At 41.8% G+C, this 8,919-nt stretch overlaps 1 protein-coding gene across 1 annotated transcript in view; it reads right to left on the bottom strand.

Annotated features, from left to right (window-relative positions):
* Positions 1-7,167: 7,167 nt before the first annotated feature.
* Positions 7,168-8,919, bottom strand: part of GPD1L (glycerol-3-phosphate dehydrogenase 1 like) — a 43,822-nt gene continuing 42,070 nt past the window's right edge. The window contains exon 9 of the mRNA XM_081159263.1: positions 7,168-7,332. The gene's annotated coding sequence lies outside the window, so the exon portion shown is untranslated. The remainder of the gene's footprint in view (positions 7,333-8,919) is intronic.

Raw genomic sequence — 8,919 nt, 5'->3', positions numbered from 1 at the left:
TTGTTGATAGGCACAGCTATTAGAGATGTACGCAGAAAATTTAGTTTACAGGGTGCTAACTAAGTCTCTCTAGAAAAAAAACACTTTGCTTTTTGGATTGGAAATATCTAAGCAAATAGGTCTGAAGTAGTTTGACATTTTAACTATAGCAAAGTGTGGTTTTATATCAGTATTTTGGGCTGTTTTTTGCCATTCTGAAAAACATGTATAAAATAGAATTGCCTGTCATCTAGATCTTTGGGGGGAATTACATGCAAAATTAATTTACTCCTTAAGCTAGACAAGCATATATAATTATCTGCTGGAGCTGGGATTGCAGTTTTAAAGAGTGCTGGGAATAGCAATGTGTGAGAAAGGAAAGATTTGGATGGGAGCTTTCAAATAATTACTCTATTAGAGCTGGTTTATTAACTTTTGCTATTAAATGAATATATTTATGGCATACTTGTTCCAGGAACAAATTATCTTTAACCTTCTCCATGTATCCAAATGCTCACACAACTTTCAAAAATTACACTTGCTTTTAAAAATGCTTTTCAGCCCTGGCTGGTGTGGCTCAGTTGATCGGAGCATCATCCCATACACCAAAAAGTGGTGGGTTCAATTCCTGGCCAGGGAACATTCCCAGGTTGCAGGTTCAATCCTCAGTCGGGGTGCATGTGGGAGGCAACTGATTGATGTTTCTCTCTCACATCTCTCTCTCTCCCTCCTCCCATTCCTCTCTCAAAAAAAAAAAAAAAAATCAATAAAACAATGATTGTTTGAATAAATGTTCTTCACAAGTTAAATAACTTAATTGCACCTGATTTTTCAAAGCATAGCTTTAAGAAATTAAGGGATCTGAAATGGATGGTAATTTTTATTTCAGTTGTTTTGTGTTTTCAGCCAGTTCCTTCCTTTTTGTTCCTATAACACAGGGTATAAACTTTCATTAGAACCAGAAACCGTCTGAGTTTACATGTCATGCCCAGGTATCATATTAATAGCATACCTTCTGACTCTCAAAACTGTCCCACCTTGAGGATAAATGACCTGGTCGCCCTAATTATAGTGCAGGTCACACTGGGTGCTGGTGCCTCCCTATGGAGACTCTGGGTTCCTAGGGGAGAGGAGCCCTGTATTTTTCCTCTGTCCTTGTGTCCTCAGTGCCTAGAACAGGATCTGACACATGATAACTACTGGGAAGTGTTTACTGAAGATTAACAGCCAGTCGGTCACCAAAGGACTAATATTTCCTATTAAGATCTATTGATTAAGTGCAGTTCTAATGATTTTATTCTATTTACTGAATTGGGCTTGAGCCTATTAGCTAATCAGCAGTTGGCCATTAGTATGGTAGAAAAAGCAAAAGTGATGAAAGAAAAAGATGCCAGGCAGAGGAAAGCAGGAGGAGGGGAACATGACCAAAAACAGGGAGTGTTCCACATACAGAAATGACTCCAGAATCTTTTCATTTGACAGGATATGCTACTGTGACACCAAAGTTTAGAAAATGCAGTCTACCCTGCAGTCAAAAATTATAAAGATCTTTCAATACTTACAGTAATATCACGTGCTGGAAAGATAAAATTATTTATAGTATATGATTTACCTGTAGCTGTAGAATGATATATTTTTATCTTGAAAACAAAAATTCTATTTTATAGAATGAATTATAATAGCTGTCTGATCCCTTTTGAAAAAGTCCAGAACCCTTGGGGAAATGCATGCTAATAATCAGTTTTGTTTTTTAAAAAAACATGTTTTTATTGATTTTCGAGAGGGAAAGGGAGAGGGAGAGGGAGAGAGAAAAATCGATGTGAGAGAGAAACATGGATGGGCTGACTCCTGTACACACCCCGATCAGAGATCGAACCCTCAACCTGGGTATGTGCCCTGACCTGGGATCAAACTGGCGACCTTTCAGTGCACAGGGATGACACTCACCTAACTGAACCACATCGGCCAGGGCAAGATTCAGTTTTAATATATTAGGTAGTTTACTTTTATGTAGCAGAATAGTAGAAACTGTAATTTTGATGTATAAATGCATTCTTATGTTGAAATTATTCCCAATATGAGGGTATGTGAAGGTAGGTTAGGTCATGAGGGTGGAACCCTCAGGAATAGGACTGGTGACCTTATAAGAAGAGGTCAGAGAGCAAGCTTGCTTTCTTTTTGCTGTGTGAGGATACAACCCAGAGAACGGTTTTCACCAGAACCCAATACTGGCCCCCTGATCCCAGGTCTCCAGCTTCCAGAATTGTGAGAAATAAACTTCTGTTGTTTATAAGCCACCTCATTGATGGTATTTTGTCATAGCAATCTAACTAAGCCAAGTCAAAAAGAGGTTGCAAAAATAGTAGAGAGATTCCAGGTTCCCTTCACCCACCTTTCCCTAGTGGTTATGTCTGAATAGTATACTATCCAAACCAGGAAGCTGACAAGATCATCTCTTTTTTGAAATACCAAGTATTTGGGGGAATATCCTGATATAAATATGACAAGAAGCCCCTTGGATTCTTTAAACCCAAATAAAATTCAAAAATTCTTCAAGGTATCTATATTGCAGCAGGACTGATTGACAACTTTTATTATTATATGTAACCTGACATCAAGTCACAGGCCTGGACAGATGTCAAAATTCAGAAGCCTCACCCAAGATTGAATGGGCTTTGATGGACTATGTATTGGTTTAAATTCTATGCCATTCTACTTTAAATAAGCTGAATGTAGAGTAACAAATGATATTGCTGGACCAAACACATTTCTACTTAGTGGTAATGAGGTTGAGAATAAATTTTTCTTTAAAGTACTATTTAAATGCATTATGTACTCTTTGGAGCATTGCTTCACAGAGCAATCAGCAGCATCTGTAACCAATAACAGAATTAAGAAGCCGATATTTGAACTGTAATATAAATGCCCGCCTCCAGGGCCACACGTTAGTTCCTCAAAAGCAGCATATTTTAATTTATTTTGGAAACACCTTCATTTTGTACATCATTTCCTTCTCTCTTGAGGTTGCATTAAGTAAAATCCAAGAAAACCAATAATATGGAAATGTGGGTATTCCCACCGCACAGTTTGTGGTTATTAAGCAGGTGGCTTGGAAAACAAAATAACAGTACAATTTTATAGGCCAGAACTACTGAACAGAGGAAAATAGCAGGTTGAAGAAATCTTGAAGATAAAAACATAAATTTATTTATTCAAGAAAGACTTACTGAAGGTCAGCTGGTGGGCAGGCCCAGGCCTGGGCACTGGGTACACAGTGCTGGAGTATACATCTTTTTCACGAAGCATTTAAGAAGCATTTGAAGAAGGAATATGCGTCCTAGTTGTCTGAAATCTTTCATTCACAGCGTGGGTAAGATCTAGAAGTTCTAACATTTATTCTTGCGGAAAGGGTGTCAGGGCATTGGAACAAAATCCTGGAGATAGTAGTGGAGCACTCTCTTAGGAGAACCTGAATATATGACATTCTTGACATCTTAGAGGACCAATAGTGCAGAAAAACGTTTACATCAAGACTCTGGATTGCAAAGGGATTCAGTAGAATAAGACGATGAGAATGAATTTTATTACATATTATCTATACGCACATAATAGACGTGCCCTCTTCCACTTCTCGTCTTTGTCTTTCTCCTTCCTTTCTTCTTTTTAAATTAAGTAGTGACCAAGGGCCAGGCACAATATCAAAATGAGGCGGTAAGTGCTATTATTCCCCCCGTTTGGCGCTGTCAGTGTCCTGCGTCCCCTTGGCTTTCTTTACCCCTTCCCTGCACACAAGCTCCCTAGCCAGCACCTGCGTCTCTTTGGTTACCTTGTCCCAGAATGTCCCTCGGGCTGCTGGGAGCCTAGTAGCAAATGCCGGGCAGTTTACAAACCTCCTTCCCCCAGGTGTCCTGAGCCCAGGGCAGTGAGCCAGAATGGCCCTGGGGACCTGGCTGGGCATTGCTCTTCAGCTGGGCCCTCTTCCCTTCCCTCTCACCATCTGACTCCCCCCCCCCCCCCCCCCGCGACCCCCCAGCTTCTCCTGGGAACACTTCCCGATACATACTGTCACCTAATCCTGGCCTCAGGGTCTATTTCTGGGAAAGCCAACCATAAGGCTTTTCCGTTTAACAATCAGGGAAATGGAGAAGTGACTTGCCCAAGCTAAACAAAAACAAAACAAAACATAAAAGGGATGGACGCTGAAATTTAAACCTGACTCTGCCAGTTCTCAGACCTGCAAACTTACCCACGATAGCCAGTGCTGCTTTGTAAAATAAGGCCATCGGTTGACATCTAGGCCTCTCCAGAGAAGGGCGGCTCTGGACAAGGCCCTGCGAGGGAGGCCGGCCACGCCAACTCAGCTGCCTCTTTACCCACCACCCCAGGGTTCTTTTAAGTTAGATCTTTGCGGGCAGACTGTGCTATATTCAGTAGTACAGTAGACTTTCCTTCCCTTCCCTGCAGTACCCAGCAGACTTTCCAGTATCCAAGCATCAGGGACCGGTGCCTAAGTCTGATAAACTTTAGTACGCCATAGTGAAAAGGGGAAAAAGTCAATGTGATAAATTTTGTATGACACCAAATGTGTTCAATTTACAGGACGTGTCTTCACTTTGAGATTATGTCCTTCCTACATGTTTAATGTTTAAATATCTTTTCTTATATAAGATTATGGTAAGAGTAGATAGCAGTTGATATATTTTTTGAATGGTCTAATGTGACAAAATTAAAGTTGGCAACTCTGTTATTTACAGATTCTTTTTAAGATGAGGGGCTGTGGGAGGGTGGGCAATTTTACTCACCTTGAAATTCAGTAATCTAGAAGTTAGTGTCCCAGGGGGCATACCGGGACCTGTGGGTGTCAGGCAATGTTCTTATTTGAGCAGAATCCTTCCTTAATCATGTCCACTAGTGTTAATCAGGATTCATTTGATTGCAAGTGACAGAAATCCAATGAAAAAAGGATTTTGCAAGGCTCTCATTACTTCAAGAAGGTGATCACAGACAATGGAACTAAGCACTGGAAAGCCACTGTGACCCTTCCCATCTTCCCATGCATGCTCATTAGGTATTGGAGCATAATAAACCAACCTAAAACTTAGTAGCTTAAAGCAACTACAGTAATTTATTATGCCCATGAATCTGCAACTTGGACAAGGTTTAGCAGAGAATGGAAGGCTTATCTCTGCTCCATGTGGTGTTAGCTGGAGGCCTCAAATAAGGGCTGGAAGATCTGTTTCTAGGATGACTCCACCATGCTGGCAAGTGGGCCTGTCAGCTGGGAGATCAACTGGGCTGAAGGCTCTAGGTGTCTATGTGAATCTCTCCACGTAGTTACTCATCGCATGAGGGCTGTATTCCAAGGACAAGCATCGGAGAGAGAGCCAGGAGGAAGCTGTATTGCCTATGAGCTGGCCTCAGACATCAGATAGTATCACTCTACCCTTCCCTATCAGTGGAGGCAGTCACAAAGGCCCACCCAGTTTCAAGGAATGGGAAGAGTAATAAACTCCACCTCTTGATGGGGAGTGGCCAGGTTCTGGAAAAGCAAGTGGGATGAGAAATATTACTGTGGCCATTTTTTGGAAACACAATCTGCCATGTCGTGTATTGTCTTCATTCCCTTGGTGGGTTTTTGCTAGGCGTGGATGATATGGCCAACCATGATTCTCAGGCTCCCGACTTCAGCTCCATCATCTAGAGGGATGCCCCTCTTGCCTTTGGCCCAGTTTGGGATGAATCTTTGTACCAATTACAGTGGTAAGAGATTGAATAATGTGATTGGCTTAATTGGGGGCAGGGGCCTACCACTCTAACAATCACTGGCCTGGGGGGTGAGATCTGAAGGACTATGTCTCTAAGCATGGGGTTGGTGCAAGGCACAGAGCCAGAAGAAGGGTCAGACGCCATCCTGAGCTGACACATCAATAGCCGTCCATCATAGGCATGAAGTCCTGACTTTAACACATGCTGTCTTGGAGGACTTGCTCATAAAGATTGCTCTTCCCTCCTCCACAGGGTGACAAGGAATGAAGCCAGGGCCTGATAAATGGGCTCCCTGGTTGCAACCCCAAGAGAGGGCTTGTATTACTTTATAGACTCAATTCTGACAATTTAACTGCAGGTTTGGGTGGATGTTGTGGAGATTTATGTTTAAAGAAACAAACCCAGCAGGCTTAGCAATAAATGCGATTCATTTCTTTCCGGAAGTCTCTGCTCTGAGAAGGTGTGAAGTTTCAAGTTATATGATCCTTGATGGTTGCAATCTACCCACATATGTTTCTCAGAACAACTTCTTTGATTGAACACCTCAGCTTTTGAAAGCCAACTTTGGCCCTAAAAACAAGAAGCCACTTGAGAGTAGCAGAATAAAAATCTAGATTTGGGGACCAGATCGTCAAGACCCATCTAAATTCTGGCTCCAGCTAAAAATCACAGCCTCCGTTTCCCCCAGCAATTTAAACTTTAATGGAGAGAATTTAAAGCAATGTTTTAAATACCGTTCAATGCTTTTCTTTTTCACCTTTGTTAGTTTCCCAGGTGGTGAATTATGGACCGTTTTTGTTTTCTTCATATTTTTCTGTCTGAGGAAACCTAATAAACATCATTTGGGGGGAAATAAAATTCTCCCCTCAGTAGAGGGAGCCTCTTAAACCTGCCAAGCGCTGCTGGAGCTCTTCAGTGGGGAAGGATGCACTGCCGTGCGTGGCTGTCTGTCTTGCATCGCGGACAGTTATCACCCTGAGAAGGTTCTTACCTTGAACCTGAACCTGCCTCTCCTACCCAGGTGTGCAGTTCTGGGCTCTGGACCAAGATGCACAGTTCGTCTCCTTCCCATGACTCCCCTCCGGATATTTTCAGATCACAATGAAGTTCATCCCACACATTCAGCCCAGTCTCTCTGTCGCCCTATTAATCATACCCAGGACCCATTTGTCATCAACCGTGCACGGAGCACCTACGAGGGCCAGGCGCTGGGACCTGGCAGAGAGCAAGGCGGACCCAATCTGTGCGTCACGGGCCTTACAGCGGCTCAAAGGGGAGAAGGCCATGCAGCGTCCCCCGGGCTGCTCTATTTCTCGGGACCATGACTACTTTTTTCCTGCGTGTCCAGTGTAAAACTGTATTATCTTACCTGGCTTATGTGGCAAACCTCTTTTACATGCACTGGGACAATGCCATGCACCTATCGTCCTGTACCTGTGCAGGTTCATTTATTTTGTACTTAAGCACAGCAGCAGTTTCCATGTCGTCTTGTTGGTTATAGCTCAGCATTCTGATCTGTTGAAATCAGTTAAATATTGATCACATCATCTCTTTTTTTAATTTGCCATTTTCCCAGCTTAGGGTCATCTGCAAAGTAGAAAAGCATGACTTTTAAGTGTTTGTTTGTTTTAATTTATTTACTGCTTTTAGAGGGAGAGAGAGGGAGAAACACTGCTTTGTTGTTCCACTTATCCATGCAGTCATTGGTGGTTTCTTGTATGTGGCCTGACTGGGGATTGAACCCACAACCTTGGCCTATCGGGAGGACACTCTAACCAACAGAGCTAACTTGCCAGGGCCTAAGGTTTTTGTTTTTAAATTAATGGTTGAGTTTACAAAATGTGAACAAAGCAATAAACAGCCTATGAAATGCCACACCAATTCAAATACCCTCAATAAAATACTTGAATGAATCAATGTGTACTTTCCTCTGACATTTAGAAAAAGGTCCCCTTTTCTAAAGTCTCTTCATTTGCTATTTTCCAAATTAATTGAACACTTTTTCCAAAGAGTTCCGGCACTTCCATGTAACTAGACTGGTTCTAGCATATTGGACATCACTAATGACATAAATGTGTTACAAAGAACTGTAATATCGTATGTACATCAACCCGTTATCTGTTGTTTGGAGGATTGCCCAAATTATCACACCTCCACTAATCCTGGCTTCACCACTTTAGAAAGGAAAATTGGGTTATTTGAATGTAATGTCCAATTTACCTTCATCGCAAGTGTCAAAAAGAATAACCTTTAAAAACATATCTAAGATTGCCCAGCCAGGCATGGCTCAGTGGTTGAATGTCGACCTAGGATCCAGGTGATCAGGGTTCGATTCCCGGTCAGGGCACATGCCCAGGCTGCAGCTGATCAATGACTCTCATCATTGATGTTTCTATCTCTCTCTCTCCCTCTCCCTTCCTCTCTCTGAAATCAATAAAAAGATATATATATATTTTAAAAAAGCTCACAGAGACATCATAAGAAAATTAGATCAATATCTCTTATTAATATATATTTAAAAATCCTCAACAGAGTACTAGTGCGCGTAATACAGCAATATATAAAAAGAATTGCACACCATGACTAAGTGGGATTTACCCCAGGAATGTAAGGTTGGCAATCTATGAAAAATCAATCCATGCAATATACCACATCAATAGGAAAAGGGAAAATAGCCATATGATCATCTCAACAGACACAGAAAAGGCATTTGGCAAAATCCAACACCCTTTCATGATAGAAACACACCATAAACTAGGGCTAGAAGGGAACCTCCTAAACCTGATCAAAATGAAACAAACCCACAGCTAACATCACATTTATTAGTGGAGATCTTCCTAAGACCAGGAACCAGATAAGAGGTCTGTTCTCACCACTTCTCTTCAACATTCAGCTAACTGACAAGCCAATTACACAAGAAGATGAAATACGAGGCATCCAGATTGAAAGAAAGGTGTAAACCACAGGGTGGGGCAAAAGTAAGTTTATAGTTGTTCATATGGAAAATAATACAATAATAAACAATAATACAAGAATAAACTTGGTGTTTCACATACTCATAACTGTAAACCTACTTTCCCCCCATCCTTTCTACACACACGAAGTCTTGTGGGCCTGGCCCATGTGGCTCAGTGGTTGAGCGTAGACCTGTGAACCTGGAGATCACGGTTAGAT

Source organism: Miniopterus schreibersii, assembly GCF_964146895.1.
Source record: "Miniopterus schreibersii genome assembly, chromosome: 15".
NCBI lineage: Eukaryota > Metazoa > Chordata > Mammalia > Chiroptera > Miniopteridae > Miniopterus > Miniopterus schreibersii.
The sequence above is the reverse complement of the archived record's forward strand: the minus strand, read 5'-3'. Positions and strand labels throughout refer to the sequence as shown.